A 23440-nucleotide genomic window follows, 5' to 3' on the forward strand; every position below is an offset into this window, starting at 1 on the left:
TATCACTGCTTTGGGTGATGTGTCTGTAAAGATGTCTTTGATGTGCAAATCCCGTAGTGTTTTGCCTATATTTCCTTCTATGTATTTTATGGTTTCAGGTCTTAAGTCTAGTTCTTTAATCCATTTTGAGTTGATTTTTGTGTATGGTGTGAGGTAGTGGTCAAGCTTCATTCTTTTGCATGTAGCGACCCAGTTTTCCCAGCACCATTTATTGAACAAACTTTCTTTGCTCCAATGCATAGTCTTTGCTCCTTTGTCAAAGATTAGTTGACCATAAATCTGTGGGTTTATTTCTGGATTTTCTATTCGATTCCATTGGTCTGTATGTCTGTTCTTGTTCCAATACCATGCAGTTTTGATGATTATGGCTTTGTAGTATAGTTTGAAGTCTGGGAGTGTGATGCCTCCATTCCCTTCTTTCTTTTTCAGGAGAGCTTTGGCAATTCGGGGTTTTTTGTGATTCCATATGAATTTCATCAATAATTGTTCTATTTTTTTGAAGAATGACATTGAAATTTTGATTGGAATGGCATTGAATCTGTATATTGCTTTTGGTAAGATGGCCATTTTAATAATGTTTATTCTTCCAATCCATGAGCAGGGGATGTCTTTCCATTTCTTTGTGTCTTCTTCTATTTCTTTTAACAGTGTTTTATAGTTTTCTTTGTATAGGTCCTTTACCTCTTTTGTTAGATTTATTCCCAAATATTTGATTTTTTTTGTTTCGATAATAAAAGGGGTGGTTTTTTTGATTTCTTCTTCTTCAGATTTATTGTTTGTGTATAGGAAGGATACTGACTTTTGCGTGTTGATTTTGTATCCTGCCACTTTACTGAATTGATTGATGAGTTGAATTAGTTTTTCTGTGGAGATTTTGGGGTTCTCTATGTATATTATCATATCATCTGCAAATAGTGATAGTTTGACTTCTTCTTTTCCTATTTGGATTCCTTGGATGTCTTTCTCTTGTCTTATTGCTCTGGCTAGGACTTCCAGTATTATATTGAAAAGCAGTGGTGAGAGTGGACATCCTTGTCTTGTTCCAGATCTTAATGGAATTGCTTTCAGCTTTTCACCATTGAGAATGATACTGGCTGTTGGCTTGTCATAGATGGCCTTTATGATGTTGAGGTATGTTCCTTGTATCCCAAGAATTTCAAGGGCTTTTATCATGAATGGGTGTTGCACTTTGTCGAAAGCTTTCTCAGCATCTATTGATATTATCATATGGTTTTTATATTTCTTTTTGTTGATGTGTTGGATAACGTTGATTGATTTTCGGATGTTAAACCATCCTTGTGCCCCTGGAATGAATCCAACTTGGTCGTGGTGAATTATCTTATGGATACATTGTTGGATTCTGATAGCTAAAATTTTATTGAGGATTTTTGCATCAGTGTTCATTAGGGAGATTGGCCTATAGTTTTCCTTTTTTGTGTTGTCCTTATTCGGTTTTGGTATTAGTGTAATATTGGCTTCATAGAACGTGTTTGGTATTGTCCCTTCCTTCTCAATTTTTTGGAAGAGTTTGTGAAGGATAGGCACTAATTCGTCTCTGAATGTTTGGTAGAATTCATTTGTAAATCCATCAGGTCCTGGGCTTTTGTTTTTGGGGAGGTTTTTGATTACCATTTCAATTTCGCTGCTTGTAATTGGTCTGTTTAGGTGTTCTATTTCTTCTTTATCTAGCTTTGGGTGATTGTAGAGTTGTAGGAATTTGTCCATCTCCTCTAGATTGTTGAACTTGTTTCCATATAACTGTTCATAGTAGTTACTGATTATTGTTTTGATTTCTGCTGTGTCCGTTGTGATTTCTCCTCTTTCATTGATGATCCTGTGTATTTGTGCTTTCTCCCTTTTTTCCTTTGTGAGCCTGGCTAGGGGTTTGTCTATTTTATTGATTTTTTCAAAGAACCAGCTCTTGGTTTCATTGATCTTTTGGATTGTTTTTTTAGTTTCAATTTCATTTATTTCTGCTTTGGTTTTTATTATTTCTTTTCTTCTACTGTTTTTGGGGTTTTTTGTTGTTCTTTTTCTAGATCTTTGAGCTTCGAGATTAGGTTGTTTCTTTGAGTTCTTTCTTGTTTTTTGATGTGAGCTTCTATTGCTATATATTTTCCTCTTATTACTGCTTTTGCTGCATCCCATACATTTAGGATATTGGTGTCCTCCTTGTCATTCAATTCAAAGAATTTTTTAATTTCTTCTTTGATCTCCTCGTTAGTCCAGTGGTCTTCCAGTAGTGTGGTTTTTAATCTCCATGAGGTAGGATAGTTCCTTGCCTTCTTTTTATGATTTATTTCTAGTTTGATGCCTTCGTGGTCAGAAAAGATGGTTGGTATGATTTCAATCTTGGTGTATCTGTTGATGTTTGTCTTGTGCACCAGTATGTGATCGATCCTGGAGAATGATCCGTGTGCGCTTGAGAAAAATGTGTACTCCGTTTTTTTTGGGTTTAGTGTTCTATAGATGTCTGTTAAGCCCAAATGCTCTAGGTCCTTATTTAGAGCTTTAGTTTCTTTACTTATTTTTTGTCTTGTTGATCTATCCATTGTTGATAGTGGTGTGTTGAAGTCTCCCACTACGTATGTGTTTTCTCTGATGTCTGTTTTCAGAGAGGACAACAGTTGTCTGATATATTTTGGTGCTCTTTCGTTTGGTGAGTATATGTTAATGAGTGTTATTTCTTCTTGAAGTATTGTCCCCTTAATCATAATGTAGTGACCATTGGGGTCTCTTTTTATTTTTTTGAGTTTGAAGTCTGTTTTATCTGATATAAGTATAGCTGTTCCTGCTTTCTTTTTTGGCCCATTTGCTTGTAGGATTGTTTTCCATCCTTTGACTTTGAGCCTATTTTTATCTTTTGTAGCTAAATGTGTTTCCTGGAGACAGCAAAAGGTTGGGTTTTGTTTCTTAATCCAGGCTGCAACTCTGTGTCTTTTTATTCAAGAGTTTAGTCCATTTACATTTAGAGTTAATATTGATATGTTAGCATCTGTATTTGCCATTATGTTTGTCTTTCCTTTGATTTTATTTATTCTTTTAATAACTTTTTTTTTTTTGGTCTTCTTTCGTTGTTATTCGTCCCTCTGAGGTTCTGGCTTTAGGATTCCTTGTAGTATTTTTTGGAGTGGGGGTTTATTCGTAATGAAATTCCGGAGTTTCTCTTTGTCTGGGAAGGTCCATATTCTTTCTTCATGGAGGAAAGAGAGCTTTGCGGGATAGGGTATTCTTGGTTGGCATCTGTTTTCTTGGAGTCTGTTGACTATGTCCCTCCACTCTCTCCTTGCCCGTAGTGTTTCTTCAGAGAAGTCTGATGTCAGCCTGATTGGTTTTCCTTTGAATGTTATCTGTTTCTTCCCTCTTGTCAGCTTCATTATTTTTTCCTTGTCCTGGATTCTTGGGAGCTTTACTATTATGTGTCTTGCTGTGTTTTTCCTTTCGTCGTGGAAGTTTGGTGTTCTTCTTGCTTCTTGTATATCAATTTTCAGCTCCTTCTTCGCATTTGGGAAGTTCTCTTCAATTATCTCCTGGAATATTTTCTCTGTTCCTACATCTCTCTCCTCTCCTTCTGGAATTCCTATAACTCTTATATTTCGTTTCCTCATGGAGTCAGATAGTTCCCAAAGTCTTTCTTCATTCTTTTTCCTTGGTACTTCTCTTTCCTTTTCTGTTTTGGTTCTTTTTATTTCTGTGTCTTCAAGAGAACTTATTCGTTCTTCCATTTCATCTATTCTGCTTTCCTTGCTTTTCCCGGAGTTCTTTAGTTCCTCCATTAATTCTTTGATCTCCTGCATTTCTTTTACTTCCCTCTTTAGGGACTCAATTTCATTCTTCTGACCATTGTTTTCCCTCTTTAGGGACTCAATTTCCTTCTTCTGATCTATCACTTTTTTAATCATGGCAATTTTAAATTCTCTTTCTGGAAGGCTCAGAAGTTCTTCCAAGTTGCTGTCGTTGCAATCTGGGGAGTGGTTTTCTTTTTGTGGTGTGCTTCTTTCCTGAGGAGTTGTTAGGTTGCGTGTGGTTCTTCTACTCCCTACTGTCTGTTTTCTAATTTGTCGTATGCGTTGGGACACTGTGTTGCTCGGACTGACTGACATCTTGGGTGAACTTCTCCGCTCCCCTCTGGCTCTTCCAGGAGCTATCTCTGTCTTCTGGGGGAGCTTTCTGCTGGTTTTAGGCAGTTTTTACTGAAGAAATGTCCCTGTTCTCAAATAGCGAAGCGGGATGCAGTCCCTGCGCCTCCGGTTTCAGGCACACTCTTCTGCGCCCCCGGTCTGCCCCGGACATGGGTGCCTGCTCCCTCTGTGGGCTCAGACTGCTGGTCGGAAGGGGCCTGGCGTGGAATAACTTCCCGGCTGGCCACTGGGTCCTCCAGAAGCCTTCTGCCCTTTTCAAGCAGTCTTAAGAAATGTCCTGTTTTATAGGGTGTTAGTGACTTTTTTTTCCTGGTCGCTAGGTGGCACCAGAGATCTCTCCTATTGTCCTTGGGGGGCTGTTTTTCGCCTCCCCCCACCCCGTGGGACAGGGAACAGAGCGGGAATGGTAGGGTACACCTCAACAGCTTTGGGGTGCTGTGTCTGCCTTGTGCCCCACCGTCGTGGAGAACCCACGCCCCGAATTTTCGTGCCCCGGGTCTCAGTTCAAAGCCCTCAGTTCCAGGACGCGGGCTGTAGCCCAGTTCAGTGGCGCGGGAATGGCGCCTTTTGCACCCCGCTCCCGTGCCTGGGCGCCTGGTTCCTGCTCACTCAGGGAGGGACCTTCACCTCAGTGAGGACCTCCGCGCGTCTCCCCGCAAGCCTAGGTCGCAGGCGCAGGGACCTGGGCCGCTGCGATCCCGGTCCGCGTTTTCTTTTCAAGTGCGCCAAGCGCGCCGCGTTTCCGCGCCAGCTTACCGGCAGCCCGGGCTGTGTGCGCGTCTCCCGGGGTCTTTGTTCTTCTCTAATGGCGCCCGGAGCCGTTAGCTCACCGCCGCGGAGAATCCTGCCGGGTTCATCTCAGCTCCCGTTCACGGGGTGTGGTGGCTGCAATAGTTCCTTTCCACTCACAGTCCCGCTTGCTGCGTCGTTTGTTCTTGTGGGTCGTTTTGGTTTGTTGTTTCCCTCCTCTCTGCGGGTCGGAGAGTGCCGCCTCTGTGGGCGGGGGAGGGGAGCAGGGTTCTGCGCTTCCCTCCCTTCTAGTCCTCTTTTATGGCCACTTTCTTCTTCGGGCAGTTTGCTGGCGTCACCCGTTTATCTTCCGTGTCCCGGTTCTCACTGGGACCTGCCGCTTTTCCTCCCTATTCACTTTTTTTAATCTTTTGTCTTTAATTTTATGTATTTTTACATCATTTTTCATTTTTGCCAATGTATGCATTTTCACCTTAGTTATAGTCCCTGTACAATTCCCAGCCCCCTTGTTTGATCCTACTCCCTCCTCCCCCGCACGGTAGTGTGTCTCTGGCTTGTAGTTGCTGTTGATTGTGATTTTTACTTTATTATAATTAATATTTTCCTGGTCCCTTATCTAGGTTTTCTAAATTCCTGCTATGAGTAGGACCATCTGGTGTTTTTCTTTTTCTTTCTGGCTTATTTTGCCCAAGCATGACCCCTTCCAGCTCCATCCATGTTGCTGCAAATTGCATGTGTTTATCTTTTTTGATTGCGGAGTCATATTCCATTGTTTATATGCACCACATCTTCTTGATCCTGTCATCTATTTTGGGATATTTGGGTGTCCTTCTTTCTGCCACATCCTGTTGCCACCTGGGGCATTTGCTCTTGTTCTTGCAGAATCCCCAGATGCGCCTACTAGTTCTCTGACCTTGCTTTCCTCCAACCCACATGTCACTTCTGACCGCCTTTCTTCCTGAACCACATCCTCTCCTCCCTTCACAGTGTCATCTGCACCTAAATCATACTAACATGTTTTCAGAATTTCATGCTAGAATGGAATTTCCTCCTGTGTCTTGAGCTCCTGACACAGTTTTGCTTATGGGAAGAATGCTGTTGACTGACCCAAACCAGTCCTAAAACAAGAACATTCTAAAGAACTGTACATTTTGACTGTCCCCTTGCCTTTTTACATGGGAACATTTTCTCACTCTCCATCAGGAAATAGATGCAAACAGTTTGACTAGGGAAACTTTGTTTGAAGCAATATTTCAAAGTACTTCAAATGACAAATGTCACATGTGATGTCATAAAGGTTTACATCATCATACATATATACATACATACATAAAGGTTTACATTGAGGTTTTTTTTTTTTGCTGTATTTTAATCTGTAGGCTTAATTTTAGAAGTGCCTCACAGTCCAAATCAGTGTCAATACCTATGTCTAAACATACAAGGAATGCAGATGGGGAAAGAAGAAGCAAAACTATCACTATTTGCAGACAATACGATAATATACACCGAGAACCCTAAAAACTCTACAGAAAAACTATCTCAAAATAATCAACCAGTTCATAAAGTGGCAGGATTCAAAATCACACAAAAATCAGTAGCCTTCCTATACACAAACAGTCTGCAGAAGAAGAAATCAAGAAAATCATCCCTTATATAACTGAAACAAAAAAATCAAATACTTGGGAATGAACCTAATGAAAGAGATGAAAGACCTATACAGGGCCTCTCTGTTGGCGCAGGCAGTTGAGTGCAACACTGTGAAGCTGTCCTCAGCCTCTGCAGTGCCTGTATGATACCCGCTGTCCTCGGAGCTACCCCCATGGAGCGGCAGGCCTCTCCTGTCTTGCCTGCTGCTCCCCTCAGTGGTGTATTTCGTCAGTCTGCTTGTTCTGCTCCCCACTCTGTCTCTGGTGAATCCTCTCACCCTCCCACACCTCCGGCCTGTACCCCAGTTATTATAAGCATAAATAAATAAATCTTTAAAAAAAGAAAAAAGCATTATTGAATTTGCTAGCATAGTCAGTCATAGTGCTCTCATGACCTTTATATTTCTCTGCTAGCTGTAGTAATTTCCATTTTTTTTTCTAATTCTATCATAAATTTTCTCTTGCTTCCATTGTTAGCCTAGCTAAAGATTTATCAATGGTGTTTATTGAAGAAGTAACTCTTACTTCATGGATCTTTGTTTTGGCTTTTTGACTTGTGTTTCATTTATTTCTGCTCCAATTTAAATAATTCCATTCTTTTATTTATTTTAGTTATTCTTTGTTTTATTTCTCAGGTTGTTTGAGGTGTACTGTTTAATTATTTATTTGGGATTTATGTTACTTCTGGGTGTAGGTCCCTTCTGCAATTCCCACTCAAAATCCTTTCTCCCTTAACTTATATGTTATTTTTGTTCAAGGAGTCAATAAAAAAATAATATTTTAAAATGTAATTGAGTAAGAGGGGTTTCCACCAGTGTTAGTATTTTGTAAGGTCTCTGTGCCCTATGTGCAGTCACCAAAGTGCACCCACTGCAAAAGCACCCACGGTCTGCCCCCATAGCCATTGTGATTTCTCCCGCGTCTTTCTCACACCTCCCTATTTTTCTTCCCCTTGGGGACCTGAGTTCTGTGACCAGTGGGCAAGGATTAGTATTAAAGTTTGATGTTACATGACACTTTATTTGGTTTCTCTATAGTCCACGTACAAGTGATGGACCTGGTATTGTCTTTTTCCTAGTGACTTATTTCACTCCGCATAATGCCTTTTACTTCCATCCGTGTTGCTGTAAATGGCAAGAGTTTATCTTTTTTCATTGCTGAGTAGTATTCCATTGTGTATACACATCACATCTTCTTGATCCATTTATCTGATTGGGCACTTAAATTGTCCCCACATCTTGTCTATTGTAAATAGTGCAGCAATAAACTTGGGAGAGCAAGTTTCCTTTCAAATTAGTGTTTTTGTATTTCGGCGGTAGAAACCTAGGGGTAGGATTACTGGGTCACGTGGCAGATCCACTTTTAGTCTTTTGAGAAAACTCCATACTGTTTTCCATAGGAGCGACACCAGACTACCTACAGCAACAGTGGAAAATTGTTCTTTTGACTCCATATCCCCACCAACACTTGTTGCTTCTTGCTTTTTGATATGTGTACCTTGTGGACATTTTTTGGTCAAAATTATGCACATAGTGTTCTCTTATTTTTTAAGATTTATTTATTTATGCATACAAGAGCAGGGGTACAGGCCCGAGGTGTGGGTGGTGAGAGGATTCACCAGAGACAGAGCGGGGAACAGAACAGGCAGATTGACTGAAGTACACTGCTGAGGGGAGCAGCAGGCGAGACAGGAGAGATCTGCCGCGCCATGTGAGCAGCTCATTTAACTCCGTGCTGCAAACAGCTTCATAATGCTGAGATTTAATTATTTGTGCCGTGAGGGAAGGCCCTTTTACTGCAATTGTGAAGAGGATTTAATCTCGATTGAACTTTTGCTTGCTGTAAATTCTTGAGAGTTTCTCAGAGTGCCTTCCAAATTGGTAGAGATGCCTAGAAAAAAAATTTGGCGATTTCCTGTCTATTTTGCTCATTTGGAATATGACTTGGAAACTATAAAATGTTCTGATTTTCTATGTCCTTAATCCCCTGCTTATGAATTTTTTTTCCATTGTGGGTTCTGTTTCTCTTCTTCATTTTATAAATACCTCATAGGGCTCCCCCATCAGCCCTTGTCTTGTCTAACTTTGCACACAGTACTAGATCATCTCATCCACATGACGTTACCTACACACTGATGAATTCCAACTCAACCTCCAGTCCTGATCTGACCTTTTTACAACTGCCTCCTGGATACCTATGCTAAGATATTCCCGAGCAGGTAAATCTCAACTCATATATCTCCCTCCCAACTCCCAAACTGATTTCTGTGCAACTTCCTCACTCATCGTTTTGTCTCCAGGCTTGCTCCACTCTAATTAGAATCTCCATATGGAAGCCCGAGGTCCTTTTATTATTGTCTTTATTTTTTAATTATTTATTTATTTATTTATTTATTTATTTATTTATTTATTTATACAAGCACTGGGTAAAGTCAGAAGCGTGGGAGGGTGAGAGAATTCACCACAGCCAGAGCGGGGAGCAGAGCAGGCAGAAGGACCGAAGTACACTGCTGAGGGGAGCTGCCGGCAGCAGGAGAGGTCTGCACACCATGTGGGACCCTCGCAGGCGACCAGGGAGAAGCCCAGAATCGAATCAGCGCTGCAGAGGCTGAGGGCAGCTTAGCAACCCAGCGCTCAACCGCTGTGCCACCAGGGAGGCCCCTCTTATTGTCTTTAGGAGCAGCCCCTTCGTCTTAGCATGACAATCAAGGGTTTTACAGTCTGATTCTATTATCTCTTAGCAATCATACCTTCTCTGTAACTATTTATTCAGTTGTACTAAACTACATATTCCTTCAGCTTTTTCCAGAATGTACTACTGCTGTCTGGAATGTCCATTTTTTCTCTGCAAAGAACCTTATGTCAGGAGTTAGTTTAGCTGTTTGTATCAGGAAGCCTTTCCCCATGTTCTCTACTGGGGGCACATCAAGAATGATTGCCCTGTTTTCTCAGCTCACACTGTGGAGCAGGCCCTCTGGACCCCATTATTTCCAAGTTCCTGCTGAGCATCAGGGTGTTTTATGCAGGGTTAGGCATCCTGACTAGGATTTTTACTTCCTGTGTTTTCGATTTCACCCCTCAGACACAAACCTGATAAGGCTTCTGTGAATCAAATACCAATAATAATTTATTAGCCACCAAGATGGCTTGTGTTCTTTAGTGCCAATGGGAGATGGCCCTCTCCACTAAGAGGACTCAGGAATCCCTTGGGAGCTTTCTGGTCTCAGAAGACCTAATTCAGCCTTGGAAGAGACTTGGTTCAACCTGAAATTGAATCCCTGGTGAGCAGTGCCTTAGAGGAGTCACTGGGAGCCCTATGGAAGAGACATCTGGCCCTTGGCAGTGCTTCTGAGTAAAGCATACACTGTCGGGGTGCTTCAAGCAGGATGTGATTTTCAGTTAACACAGCTGGTATTTGATATATACATCTACTAAGTGAAAAAAATCACCCCCTTACTTAGAAGCACAAATAATAACATTGCTTATTGCCACTCTGAGTCAAGAATGGGAGTATAGGGCCTCCCCGGTGGCGCAGCGGTTGAGCATTGGGTTGCAAGGCTGCCCACAGCCTCTGCAGCACCAGTTCAATCTCGGCTGCTGGACGGGGCTCCCACATGGTGCGCAGACCTCTCCTGCCACCCGCTGCTCCCCTCAGCAGTGTACTTCGGTCCTTCTGCCTGTTCTGTTCCCCGCTCTGGCTCTGGTGGGTTCTCTCACCCTCCCGCGCTTCTGGCTGTGCCCAGTGCTTGTATAAATGAATAAATAGATCTTTGAAGAAAAAAGAAAAAAAAGAATGTGATTTAAAAAAAAAAAGAAGAAGAAGAATGTGAATGTAGCTTTCCTCGGTCCTCCAAGTCAGTGTCACTAAGCAGCTCTGGTCACAGCACAGTCAAGACTGTGTGTCCATGTGAAACCATGCAAAGCTGAGGGGATGACACAGTCTGTGGGTCTCATCTATGTGCTCACAGCTGCAAGACACAAGTCAGGCTCAAGGTGCAATGAGGGGGAATTGGGGAAAATGAAAATTTTTAAGGCCACAGATGTCTGGCTGTCCTATCCCAAAGAGTGCCCACAGCGTCCAGTAGTCCCAACCAAAAGCTGCTTATGCAGGATGGCCCCGTCCTGTCAATCAGAGCCTGGAGGTAGTGCACACCAATAAGTGATGAACCAGGACCCGACTCACAGTGGCAGCTGGAGGTAGTCACAGTGCAACAGGGATGCAAGGTCCCTAAGTCAGAGCAGCCCTAGAGGCTTTCCTGCAGCCTGCTGCCTAAGCTAAGGTGCCTGGAGACTGAGTGGCAGCAGTGATTTCCCACTCCACTATCCCAGTATGTGCAGCCTGCTCTGAAAGCAGCAGAGAACACAATCTTTTCACTATTTGCCACTCCCAGTGCAAGCAGCCACATTGTTTTACTAGGAGGTGCTGAGGCAGAAATCTGAAGGCTGGACTGGACAGTGTCAGATGCAACTGCACCAAGAGGTTGTGTCAGGCATTCTGGAGGAAGGGGCGGCAGTGAGCAGTGGTGCTGGAAGATCAGAAGCTGCTGATTAGAGGTGGTGGTGCACATGCCTGCAGTGCCAGTCAGCAGGTGGGGGTGTGGAAGGTCAGGCATCGGTGTTACACTCTTCAAAGTTGCCAAACATAGGCCGACAGGAGACAGCTCTTTTCACAAGTGGTGTTAGAGGACCAGGCACAAATTTACAGCTTTTCCAGAGATGCTACACATAGGCCAGGGACACCAGTCAACAGGCAATGTGGGGGCAGAGTTAGAGGCGGAAGCAAATGTCAAGCAGTGTTTAAAAAGGAGAGATAAGATGCACAGGTCTGCAATGAATGAAGGTTTTGATGAATGAAGGTCTCAGTAAATGAGTGTCCAAATGGAGTCTCCCAATCAACGCATGAAACCAGCTACTGTCCCAGCTTATACTTCCTTCAGTGTTATCCCCCTTTCATACTGGATTGGTGCATCTTCAAAACTGACACCATTTCAACATTTGATTGGCTCCTGCATGAGATAAAATCTGACTGCTCCTTTTACAATGTCACATCTTCTTTAAAACAGAACCACACCAGCATGTGAAACCCTATCTACCCTGAGGTTGTGTGGTCTTGTGCCAACAGTGGGCTCTGCAGAAGAGCCAGGCAGGCAGGCTGTGCTGCCTTTAAATGGCACTGGCCAGGTTCAAACCTGACTGGCATGTACCCAAAACCACTCTGGTGCAAGGGGCCCCTTCTGCAATGGAGCTGGTCATGCCCCATTGCACCTGGCTGCTGTGCTGGGGGAGCTGGAAGTTAGGGAGGGGTCTTCCTACACATGCTGCAGATGTAACACCTGCTATAGCGTTTGCATGCTGATTTCCAGCAAGGCCTTTCCAGGACTAGACACCTAACTACAGGAGGTGTCAATGATAGTGTTTTTAGTCTGAGAATTCAGATGTCTCCAGACTGGGCTACCTGATTGGATCTGATGTGACCATTGGTGCCATCTATCCCAATGTGCCCCCAGATCCTTTTTTGTCTTGTCCTTGTTCGGTTTTGGTAATATTGTAATGTTGGCTTCATAGAACGTGTTTGGTATTCTCCCTTCCTTCTCAATTTTTTTGGAAGATTTTGTGAAGGATAGGCACTAATTTGTCTCTGAATGTTTGCTAGAATTCATTTGTAAATTCATCAGGTCCTGGGCTTTTGTTTTTGGGGAAGTTTTTGATTATCATTTCAAATTTGCTGCTTGTAATTGGTCTGTTTAGGTGTTCTACTTCTTTATCTAGCTTTGTGTGATTGTAGAGTTGGAGGAATTTGTCCATCTCCTCTAGATTGTTGAACTTGTTTCCATATAACTCTTCATAGTATTCTTTTGATTTCTGCTGTGTCCGTTGTGATTTCTCCTCTTTCATTTACGATCCTGTTTATTTGTGCTTTCTCCCTTTTTTCCTTTGTGAGCCTGGCTAGGGGTTTGTCTATTTTATTGATATTTTCGAAGAACCAGCTCTTGGTTTCATTGATCTTTTGGATTGTTTTTTTAGTTTCGATTTCATATATTTCTGCTTTGGTTTTTATTATTTCGTTTCTTCTACTGGTTTTGGGGTTTTTTTGGTGTTCTTTTTCTAGATCTTTGAGCTTCAAAATTAGGTTGTTTCTTTGTGTTCTTTCTTGTTTCTTGATGTGAGCCTCTATTGCTATATATTCTCCTCTTATCACTGCTTTTGCTGCATCCCATACATTTAGGAAATTGGTGTCCTCATTGTCATTCAATTCAAAGAATTTTTTTATGATTTATTTTATTTATTCATTCATTTATTTATTTATACCAGCACTGGGTATAGTCAGAAGTGTGGGAGGGTGAGAGAATTCACCAGAGCCAGAGCGGGTAGCAGAGCAGGTAGAAGGACAGAAGTACACTCTTGAGGGGAGCAGCAGGCGGCAGGAGAGGTCTGTGCACCATGTGGGACCCTCCTCCGCTGGCTGGGGAGCAGCCGGGGATCGAACCAGCGCCGCAGAGGCCGCGGGCAGCTTCACAACCCAGCGCTCAACCGCTGTGCCACTGGGGAGGCCCAATTCAAAGAATTTTTTAATTTCTTCTTTGATCGCCTCATTAGTCCAATGGTCTTCCAGTAGTGTGGTTTTCAATCTCCAAGAGATAGGAGAGTTCCTTGCCTTCTTTTTATGGTTTATTTCTAGTTTGATGCCTTTATGGTCAGAAAAGATGGTTGGTATGATTTGATCTTGGTGTTGGTGTATCTGTTGATGTTTGTCTTGTGTCCCAGTATGTGATCGATCCTGGAGAATGATCCGTGTGTGCTTGAGGAAAATGTGTACAATGTTATTTTTGGGTTTAGTGTTCTATAGATGTCTGTTAAGCCAAAGCGCTCTAGGTCCTTATTTAGAGCTTTAGTGTCTTTACTTATCTTTTGTCTCGTTGATCTATCCATTGTTGTTAGTGGTGTGTTGAAGTCTCCCACTACGTATGTGTTTTCTCTGATGTCTGTTTTCAGAGATGACAATAGTTGTCTGATATATTTTGTTGCTCCTTCGTTTGGTGTATATATGTTAATGAGTGTTATTTCTTCTTGAAGCATTGTCCCCTTGATCATAATGTAATGACCACAGGGGTCTCTTTTTATCTTTTTGAGTTTGAAATCTGTTTTATCTGATATAAGGGGAGCAACTGGTGAGACAGGAGAATCTGCTGAGCCCTAGGAGAGTCAGCTCCCTGAGCTGGGCTAGATTCAGGCCTCAGTGGTGACAGCGCTGAGGCTTCACCCCTAGGAAACCAGGGAGGCCCAAAAAACCAAATTTGTGTTATACCTACCATGTGTACTGCCTCTGTTGTATACTTGGGAAGATCCAAGGTCACCATTTATTTGGTTCCTTCTCTGGAAAATGCCCAGGTAGAATTCAGAACAGAAGCAGCAGACATGTGAGGGAATCAGGGCCTGAGGGGCCTCGGCTGTGAGTGGTTTGGCTAAAGGGTTTACACTGGGTTGTAGATCTTCTGCAAGGCCATAGTGAGAAGGAGGCCAGCACTATGACAGAACTGGATGCTAAAGGAGTGAAAAAATTTGGGTGATACAAAACAAACTTTATTAGTATTTCTATAATGAAGAAGAAACCCTGCAGGAAATAAAATGAAACAACTTGAAATCAATTAGGAAACAAAGATTTTGAACTACAAGAGGAGGGCGAGGTGTCTGTGGGTGGAGGGGTAGTAGAAGTTAAACGAGGATATGTGGCTAGAGAGGTGGATAAGGTTTGGGGTCAGCGGTGCTTAGTCTGCACCAGAGGTGGACAGGCAGGACAGGGGTCAGGGGATGGGACCCTGGAGGAATGGTATCAGGTGAGCACCCTCTGCATATGTTGTTCCAGAGGAACAGGAGAGCCCAGCAGGCCTGCTGGGTCAGACAGAAAATGCCCAGGATGCTGTAGGTGTTCCTGGGCACTCTGAGCTCACTAATCCCCTGCAGAGTCAGCTTGAAACTCCCCAGATTCCAGCAGGATGTCCCCAGGCTGCTGAGCCCTGCTAGGGAAACCAGGCCAGGACCTGCAACCGGTGGGACAACCTGCTGGGCACAAGCACACACCACCTGTTTGCAGGGAGCCAGGCTCTTGCCAGGCCCCAGCAGGGCATCCTGGCAGTGTTGTGTTTAGACCAGCCCCACTGTGGGAGACAGGTATAGGCCAGGATGCTTCAGGAGCTGCCCAGTGTGGGCAGTTCACACCCGCCCCTTCTGGGGAAGCTAAGACTGGCGCAGGATTCCGAAGACTTCTTTGAGGATTCTGAGATAAGAGGAGTGCCACAGGAGGAACCAGACAATGACTAGGATGCTGCAACCCATGGGGACAGTGCTGAGCTCACACCACCCCCGCTGGAACAGCCAGGCCCTGGCCAGGAGAATGCAGCCTATGCAAGAGCGTCCTGAGCTCAAACCACACCTGTGGGAGGAAGCCACCTCTGGCCAACATCCTGCAGGTTCAAGTGGGGTGCGAAGGCAACAGCAGCCCTGCCTGGGGAACCAGCCCCTGCAGGGATCCTGTAGCACAAGCAGAGACACCCCTGGTGTCTGTTTCTCTCCAATCAGCAAATTCTCTGGGCTCGTGGCCTGTCCCATGGGCTGCAGGGGAACCCAGCTGTACTCCTTGAGAAGGCACTTGATATGCAAGAGGACAGGCCATCAACCACATGCCAGATTGCCATTTGCCTTTTCAAACAGACCACATGCTAGAGCCCTGAGCAGAGACCAGCCTAAAATAGGGGGCCCTTGGGATTCTGTTCCCCAAATTTGTCAGCTACAGATGCCATGTCATACTGCTCGTGGTCCAAATCTAGCCCGTGTGGTCTCCTCCAAGGGGCACCTGACCCTACCCATCCAGTCGGGCCCATGCACCAGCCTGGGCTGCTCACCCTTGGACAGCAACTCCAAGGGTTTTTTGTACTCCAGCCAGTTCCTTTGGACATGTGTCCCAATCTCGAAGTTGTGGGTGCCCTTCAACCTGGAAGTGACAGATCCCACACTGGTCTGTGGGAGGACAGTCGGGGAAATGCACTCTTTGGGCCTCTTCACCTTCCTGAACAGAGAGCACCTTCTGGGAGCAAACAGACACACCTGCTGGGTGGCAACCAGCTGGGGCAAGAGGGAGCAGCCATGACTCTCTGGGTCCAACCACAAGCCAGGCTGGTTGTGGTGGAGACATGACCCGCCTCCTGGGTGGGCCAGACCCTCCTTCCTTGAGCATGCACACACTCACCCTCACAGCTCGCACACCCACACTCACAGGGGGAAAGGGAGGGGTGGGGAGCATCAGAGCCCTGGCTTGGCCTGACCTGTCCCCAGGGCCCCCCTAGTTACCTCAGGGGCAGTGCTGGTGTTGGCCTGAGACATACGAACAGGCTCCTCATGCCTTGCAGCAGAGGGAGACAAGAGTTTTGGGGACCTTTTTTGGGTCCACTGTGGGGAGACCTGGGCAAACAGTAAGAAAACGTGGGGACGGGTCCAGGTCCACCAGGCAAGTGAGCTGGGTCAGGTTTGGTTCAGAACCAACTGCCTGGGGACCAGGGTTCCAAGGTGATGTGTGCCCTGTCATCTCTCGGAGGTGATGTCACTTCCTGGGTCCCCTTCCCTGGACTTCCTGCTCACACAGATGCCCTACTCCCCCCCATGGCTGCCTGGGCCACTTCCTTTTCGCCCTCCATGCCAGGCTCATCTCACAGCACTGAGAGCAGCACAGCCTCCCACAGACCTTGGATGGTGCCATGAAGCCAGGGCCAAGCTGGAGACCCAGGTCTCTGGCTGCTAACCTGACTCATCCTCCCTGCCAGGGAGCAGTCCCTGCAGCACCAGCAACTTCAGGCTCCCGTCTCCAATGGGCCCAGAGGAGCTCCAGAGTGTGGAGCCTCTCCCTGGGTGGTCCTGGGGAGTGGGCCACTCCTCTCTGCTGCCCTTGGAAGGGAGGCTGGTGTCAGGCTCACAGCACTTGGAGGGTCCCACCCGGGGGAGGGCACCTGCCCATGGCTCACCCAGGCCTGGCCAGCCCTGCTGAGGGCTGAGACATCTCCCACCTGGTGTGCCTGTTCTCCCTCGAGGTGGAATCCACCCAAACTCAGCCCTGCTCCTCTCTGGCTGTGCCCTACATGGCCTTGTCGGCACAGTCAAGGTGCCAAGGCCACAAACAGTGTACACGTGCTGGCGACAAACATCTCAGGGACCCCCAAGCCCTGCCTGCTCACACACCTGCCCAACTGCCTGGAGGTTGTATGGACTTGGGGCTGGGTTCTGATTGGGACGAGGCCACCCAAGGCATGGGGTGTCCACTCCAACAGTGACTGATGCCAGCGAGGCCTCTTCTGTCTCCTTCCCTGTCCTCACTGGCTGACTCTCCCTTTCTCTTTCTGTATGTCCCTCTGATGTTCTCTCCCCCTCTTGGTCTGTCCTCATCTCACTCTCTGTGTGTGTCCCTTTCCTTCTCTGCTTCTCTGTCCCTGCCCCATTCCTTTGTGTCTGTCTCAGTTTCCCTCTGATCCCCAGTGTGCAGAGGACCAGAGGGAGGGAGGGAGAAGATAGGGGACTGAGGTGATGGTGCACGGGTGCCTTGGAGAAGGAAACTCTACGGGGACTACACCCGAGTGGGTGGGGGAAAACAAACAGCGTTTACAAGTGAAAACTGAAGTTAAAAAATAAAAAAAGAAGAATATATATAAAAAAATACAATCACACCTGCAGGATCCTCCCCCTGTCTTGGCTTCTCCAGCAGTGGGGTGTGAACTGTCCACACTGGGCAGCTCCTGAAGCATCCTGGCCTATGCCTGTCTCCCGCAGTGGGGCTGTTTTGATCCTGTCTCCTGGAGGCAGCATCAAGTTGGGTTTTGTTTTTGGTACAACCAGTCACTCTGTGTCTTATTCTTTGGTGAGTTCAATTCATTTCCATAAAGGGTGATGACATGATGACTTACTACAGTGCTTTTGTCTTCAGTCAAATCCAACCAAGAAATGTGTGGTATCTGGAGCGGGTGGTGCGGGCTCCAGGGTCACTGCCTCCTTGGTCCCCTGGTCAGTTTGGAGGATGGTGTCGGTCCAGAGGCCCAGACATTAGCCAGGTGGCTGGGGTTCTGACCTGGGCACTGCCATAACCCCTCAGTCTCCATGTCCTTGTTTCTGAGATGGTGTGGGGGAGGGGTGTCAGGTCAGTATCACTTCCCAGTTCACAGAGTGCTGGGGAGGGATCTCCAAGGTCACACAGTGAAAGTAACTGCTGAGGTCAAGTAGCCGGCCTTTCATCAGCTCCCTGAGCCACTTCTGTTCCTATGCCCACATCTGGCTTTCAAGACCCAGCTCCCATGTCCCCTTCCTGCTGAGGAAGGAACCTCCCTGGCTCTGCCCTTGGCCCCCTCTGAGGCAGCTACTGCAGCCCTTCTCTCCTCACACACCCCAGGCTGCAGGGCATCCTGGGTGGGGTCATGTGGTTCTCTGTGACCTTAACGCCCTGTGGAGTATGTTCCTGGGCACCAGCATGCATTGGGTTAGGGTACCCCAAATGTCCACTGCAGGTCTGTGTCAGCGGAGTTGCCTGGGATGTGTTTAGAGAGAAGTTCCCTGGCCCATCCCCAGAGGCAGAGAGTGGGCTCTGGCTGTCCAGGGCTGGGGAGGGGAAAGAGGGGGTGGTGCCCCATGGGCCCAGACCCAGGAAACAAGGTTGTTGTGGTGATGGAGATGTTCTCAAGGTAGAGTATGGGATGATCGTCCTGCTCTGCACTTACCAAAAGGACATGACAGGTGAGCCTTCAACAAATGACTCAATGGCCAAAAGTTATATCTCAATAAATTTGCTTTTAAAACATTAAAAAATGGGTCTACAAGTTGCCCTGTGTCTGTTCTCCACTGTATCTTCATCGAGGGCTTATGGGAAAACTGCTGTAGCCCACGAGGAGCTGAGCACAGACAATTTGACTGCACAGATGTTCTCAAGGCGCCTCCTCTGCGTGGTACTGAGTCACGCGATGAGATGCTGATGTCACGCTGCTCCTGCGATGGGAGAGACTTTTAGGGGCCTTGGGTGGGAGGCAGCTTATTTTTTATGTGGACAGAATAGAAATAATGAGTGTCCAGAAGGTCTACTGTGTTGGTTTTCAATTTTCCTCCAATTCTGGGATACACAGGAGGGGAGACAGTGCCCCCCGGGAGTGTGTCTGACTCACTGGCTCTTTCTCGTGAGGAGAATGAAGCAGAAGGGATGCGCCACATCACAGAGTCAGGCTCACAGGGGCTGAGACTTCCCACCCGGGCTCCCCTCCTGGTCCCTCTCTGGGGTGACTCCCTTCACACGGTGGACACTCAGCTAAGTGGACGCCCACAGGACAAGGACCTGATTTTTTTTTTCCAGGAGCCACATGCATGAGCTCTGAGGCAGGTCCTTCCATGCTGATCACGGCCGTTCAGATCCGCCAACATCTCGTCCCCATCCCAGCCTCATGGGACCCAGAGCTGGAGCCTCTGAGTGAGGCCCCTCCTGCCGCCTGCCCCTCAGAGACTGTGGAGATGCCGGATCTTTGTTTTAGAAGCAAAGTAGGAAGAGATTTGGTATAAACCAGTAAGATATTCAGGCGATAAAGTGATCAGTGGCTGTTTTCTCACAAAAAAACAGTGGAGGGGGCCTCCCCTGTGGTGCAGCGGTTGAGCGCTGGGTTGCGAAGCTGCCCGTGGCCTCTACGCCACCGGTTCGATCCCCGGCTGCTCCCCGACCACCAGAGGAGGGTCCCACATGGCGCACTGACCTCTCCTGCCGCCCGCTGCTCCCCTCAGCAGTGTACTTTGGTCCTTCTGCCTGCTCTCTCCCCGCTCTGGCTCTGGTGAATTCTCTCACCCTCCCGTGCTTCTGACTGTACCCAGTGCATGTATAAAGAAGCAAAACAAACAATCAAATAAATAAATAAACATGCCTCTATTAAAAAAAAAAAAAGAAAGAAACAGTGGAGGCCAGAGTAGCTCACGTGACGGTCAAAGCCCTGATTGCAATGAGCTGTCAGACAAGGAATCCACATCCCCTGAAGTGTCATTCAAAATATGTGATTTTTAAAACTCAGTTCTACCGTTTTAGATTCCCATTTAATTTTGCTGTTTTGTTTCTTTATACTCTCCCCAGAGCGGTGTCTGCAGGGTCATGGCACAGAGGGGCTCTCAGCAGCCTGGAACTGTGAGCAGCAGGGCTGACTCAGACCTGCCTGTAGGGAGTGGGGCCCTGGAGCCCCAGAATCAGCCCCCAGGGCTGACCCTCCAGAGCAGCGCAGGCCTTTCTCCTCTTGATTCCCTGAATCACCTCCTCTTGATTCCAGGAATCTCCCTGCCACCCCAGCATTGGGGAGTTGAGGAGGATGTTGTGGCTCAGGAAATGGGGGCCTCCTCCTAACCATCTGTCCTCTCCTCATCTCTCTCCTTCATCAGCCTGAGTGTGCATGTTTGAGTCACACCAGCCCTGTATGGACAGGAAAGGCCCAGAACGTAAGTGATTCCCTGGTCAGTTACAGCACCAGCCCCTCTGCAGTCCCACCAGGGGAGACAGAGACTCTCCCAGCCCCAGCCAGAGCCGCGTCACCCACACAGACCTTCCCCTCACAGTGTCCCCGATGCTGCCCCTTCCTGGCCCCACCCTTCCTGGTGCCCCCACCACTCCTTTTGGGCCCCATCCTCTAGTCCCCATTTTCATCCTCTGCTCCATTTCCAGGAGCCTCCCCACCTTCCTAGCCATGCCCTGGGGGCTCTCCTCCACCTCCCCTGATTCAGAGATGGAGAATTTTTAAATGTATATTTATTTATTTATTTTCTGACAGTGTGGGTCATCTTTCTATAGTTATTGTTCCTCTTAGGTGTGGCCCTTCCACCAATGATCCACCACATACCACCACCAGCTCCCCAGGTCTCTCCCTGGCTCTGATCACTCCTGCTCCCCCCTGCTCTAAGACGTGCATGGGTGGTCGGCCCACGGGTCTTGGCTTTATCCTGGAACATTTTCCTTTTCTTGGGCGAGGACCTGGGCTCCTGAGTAGAATTGAATTTTTATTCCCAGGAGGAGGCACTTTCACCCTTGGAAGCAGAAACAGAAACAAAGTACAGAGCCTCTGGAGTCCAAGGATCCACCCGAGACCGAAGGAACCTCTATATTTGGGGATCAGCCCATAATCTGGGAATCAGCTATTAGGACCTGGAAACCTGCTTTTGTCCTTTGTCCATAGGACTAAGAAAATTGGAGGACTCTGACCTGACACTGGACTTGGGCGCCCCCTTGTGTGCAGATCCCTGTCCTGACGCTGGGGGCCAGGGAGCCTGGGGAGGGCCTGGCTGAGCAGGAGAAAGGGCGGCTCTGGGCTCCTGTGCTCAGCCCTGTGGCCACACGGGGGCGCTGCCGCCTGTTCCGGATTCTGGTGGAGGCGCCAGGACATGGCGGGGGCTGAGGTGGGCAGAGTTGGGGGTCCTGGAGGGCGGCGTCCTGGGGTGAGATGCTCTGTGAGGAGTCTGAGCAGCAGGGCTCAGAGGAGAGGAGACTCCGGAGCCTGCCCTGTGTGTGAGGTTTCCAGCTTTTCTCCCAGAACCCTTCTCTCCACTCCCTGGACGGTGATACCTGGGAAACTGGAAAAGAAAAAAACTTTCCATCTATAACCTATTAAATATTGAGAGTATTTTTAAAAATAACATTTAAAGAATACTGTTCGAATTACAAAAAAGTTGCAAAGGCAGTACAGGTCTTGTTTATCCCACACCATTTCCATTTTGTTAACATCCTACATGAGTACAGATTTTTTTTTACCACTAATGCAGCAATGTTGACAATAACTAAACACCATACTGTAATTTGTCTTTGCTAATGCCATTTTATGCCCAATAATCCCATCCAGTTTGCCTGGATGACAGTTTCTCAGACTTCCTTGTTTCCTTGGGAGAGGTTTGGGTCACAGATGGGGGTTCTTGGGTCACCTCTAAGAAAAACTTCACCGGATTCCTCCTTTCAGTGGGAAGTCCTCCTTTCAGTCCTTTCACACACACACACACACACACACACACACACACATACATGCGCGCACGCGGAAGAAGAGAAGTCGATGCTTGTGAAGACACAAATTGGCAGGAGGACCTAATCCTGGAGAGGGGGCGTGTGTTAGGTGAAGCCTGTTAGTGGAGGCTCATTAGAACTCTGTTGGTGTGTGTGGTGTGGAATTACACATTTTAATAGGTGTGAAGCTGTACTCCAAAAATTTATGCAGTGTTATAAACTAGTGTAACACACTCATATGTATATTAATTATTGCTTTTGGGTATTTTGCTTACATAACTGCTAAAAACCATGATCCGTTATGGAGGTCTTACTATGTGGGCCTCTTAGTTGAATTATAGTCTCTGGTATACTATCAGCTTTCCAAACCTCAGATGTGGAGGAAATTTCTAATTCCGTTTATACCACATCTAAGTCATGGGTAAGAAAATGTTTGCTCCTCAGTTGATCTATGTAGCCAACATCTGCATCAATAATATAGAAAGTCCTTGAATTTCCTCAAATTATGTCCTGGAAAAATGTTCCTCAAATTATGTCCCCTGCAGTTATTTCATTGTTTTCCTTTCCTTTCCATTCTGATTTGGCTAATTTTAATGCCATTCCAATAGGGAATAGTGGTAGCGAAAGAAATAGACAAGATAGTAAAACATTACTCCTTAATTCCTGTAGCCCTAGGAAAATCAAGTGTCCTCTATTGGTGTGAAAAGAGGAGATTATTTCCTGATGCAGGAGCACTCACAATGTAATGGAAATGCAGGGTTGTATTGCCATGGTTTTGATCCCTAGCATATTTTGGAATAGGCCCAAGTCCTATTTCACAAGCCTAAATAACTAACCTGACCCGGGTTCCAAGGAGGACCATGGATTGTGGCTCATGCTGCACACTTCTCTGCCCCACGGGAGGCATATTGTGGCACCACCGTGTAGAGACTTTGGGCCAAGACCTGTTTCCTTTGTTTCCTGAGGGAGGTTCCCCAACTGTGTTTGCATGGAATAGCTGTGAGCCATCTACAAACTTCCATAATGGAGTTTCCCTTCATATATTAAGTTGTATTCTGTTGTATAGTGATTTGTGGACTAGACAATGTATCAGAATACACTGAAGCAAGTCGATTAGAGTTGATAAATGAATGTAATGTAACAGAATTAGCTGATTGATTTATTCTCAAAATGTTTATAATTCAGTTAGTTTATGCTTTAGTTTGAGTGACCATGTTTATCCCTTCATCATATTGCTCTCTACTATTCTCAAATAGTTTCTCATTAAAGTCTTTTCTCCTTGATCTGCTTTGCAGACTTTCCAAACAAAGACTGCCTCCTTTTTCCAATGTATTTTTTTAAGCATAGAAGAACTGGGGTGTAGCCCAGAGGTGCAGTGGTTGAGAGGATTCACCAGAGAGAGTGGGGAGCAGAACAGGCAGATGTACTGAAATACATTGCTCAAGGAGCAGCAGGCATGACAGGAGAAGGCTGCTGCACCCTATGTGACTTAGCTCCCTCGTGGGGAATTGAACTCAGGCCACAGCAGTGACAGAGCTGAGACTTACTCCCTAAGCCACCAGCGAGGCCCTTCCCAATAATTTCTCACTGCGCAGTATTGGCCTATAGAATTTATATAAATTAATGTGTCTTTACTGATCAAAGAATCATGTCACAGGCAACTTTTAGATTTAAATTAATTGGTAAGCATGTGTAAGGACTATATACTACATGGTTGATATGAACAGTTTTTCTGGTTTTTAAGTGACTCTGAAAATGAAAAGAGTCTTTGGTAAATGTCAAAGTAAAAACTAATATGAAAATATTTAACCTTTCATTCTTATCATAAACAAAATGGAAAAAAAAACAAATGGCAGGGTTTCACATTGT

Source organism: Talpa occidentalis, unplaced genomic scaffold, assembly GCF_014898055.3.
Source record: "Talpa occidentalis isolate TD23 unplaced genomic scaffold, MPIMG_talOcc4v2.1 talOcc4.14, whole genome shotgun sequence".
Classification (NCBI taxonomy): Eukaryota; Metazoa; Chordata; class Mammalia; order Eulipotyphla; family Talpidae; genus Talpa; species Talpa occidentalis.